Below are 1,820 nucleotides of genomic sequence, written 5' to 3' on the forward strand. Positions count from 1 at the left end.
TCTCTGGTAGGCCATTCCTGGTGGGCTATCCCTAGTAGACCATCTCTGGTAGGACATTTCTAATACCAACCAGATATGTATAAAAACAGGTAGGATACCTCGGGTAGGACATTTCAGCTAGGCCATATTGCCTAGGCTATCTCTGGTAGACCATTTATGGTAGGCTATCTCTGGTAGACCTTTTATGGTAGGCTATCTCTGGTAGACCTTTTATGGTAGGCTATCTCTGGTAGGTCATTCATGGTAGGCTATCTCTGGTAGGCCATTCCTGGTGTGCTATCTCTAGTAGACCATCTCTGGTAGGCTATTTCTGGTACCAACTAGATATGTATAACAACACGATGCACTTGTTTGATATCACTTCTGGGTTTGCTTATCATGATCAGCTGCACTGAGGTTGATCTTTATTAACTTAGCTATGATGTTTACAGCTCAGCTAGACTAAGATCAACAATATTTGGCTTTGATGAAAATGCCATGTTTATCTTTTTGTTGCGGTTTTAACGGTTCTTTTTTTTTTTCCTACCATTCTCTTGTAGATTGGAACAAGCTACTGTGAAACATGACTCAGGCTTTGGAAATTTGAATCTACCTTGCTCCTTCAATCCACTTTATTTGTGGTATGACAATGTAGATAGACAAAGGCTTATGTTATCTTTTAAAAGGCAAGCTGATGCAATATTTCTTTTTATGCTAATCTTTGATAAGATCATATTCTTATGTTTTGGTATGTGATCCACAAATCAATGTGACATGTAGGAACGTTATTGGTTGAGTTCGAGAATAAAAGCACTTGAAAGGTGGGCAAGGATGATCCTTCTTTTCTTGGAAAAGTCCATACCCTTCGGCATTGCATTTGTTGTCATTTGGTGATGGACTTGGGGTTAAACCACATCTGGTGCCTTGGATTCAGACGAAGGCAAGGTCATCCAAGAGATTGCGCGGACACAACTACGTTCACCTTGAGTCACAATATGCATAATTTTTTAGTGTACTGGTTGAACATTTGGCATGGCAAAGTTTTAAATAGGTTGGGCAACTAAAGTTTTTTGAACTCTACTTGTGTAGCCAGACCTTTGTATATTTGGCTATTGTAATCAACATTGGTACTTTATATTTTATAAGGATGGTGGTTGTATATCGTTCAATCTTTGAGTATTTATATTACTGTACTTTATATTTGTTATTACATTTTCAATATCAATTAATTTTTTCAGGAATGAAAAATGTGCAAATTATATTACAAAACAAAAGGCATTTGAAAGAAAGATATTTAATGGTGCACCAGCTCACAAAGAAATTGACAAACAATAAATTTTTATTTTTATTTTGTTTTGGTTTAGAACAATCCTGACTAGTATCCAATCCTAAAACAATAATCCTGACAAAAGCTTTTTTAATACTGGTCATTCGTTTTGTCAGTAATAATTTGGACTCACTTTATGGCTTGTGTCAGAGATAGACCTTTACTAATGAATAGGTTGCAAAAGTTGGTCAGTATTAGTAGTACTGACAAGACTTTTACTGACGACCCTCATTTTCGCCGCTACACTCGCCAGGAAGCTATTACTGACGAATTTCCGCCAGTAATGGGGTTTGTACTGACCATAGAGGATTTCCAGGACAAGGGAAAATTGTAGTAGTGTATGTCTTCTTGATTGGGAGGACGACTGATCTCAAGTCATTCGTGTGGCAACACTAAGACAAGTATGTAGGTGCTCAATAGAGAATGAGTTAACTGAACACGATCAAATGAGAGTTTCATGGAGACATGTGAGTATACAACATGGAATCTCTATCATTCAGTAAAAGAAAGAGAA

This window comes from Prunus avium, chromosome 7 (genome assembly GCF_965620075.1).
Source record: "Prunus avium chromosome 7, drPruAviu1.hap1.1, whole genome shotgun sequence".
NCBI classification, from domain to species: domain Eukaryota; kingdom Viridiplantae; phylum Streptophyta; class Magnoliopsida; order Rosales; family Rosaceae; genus Prunus; species Prunus avium.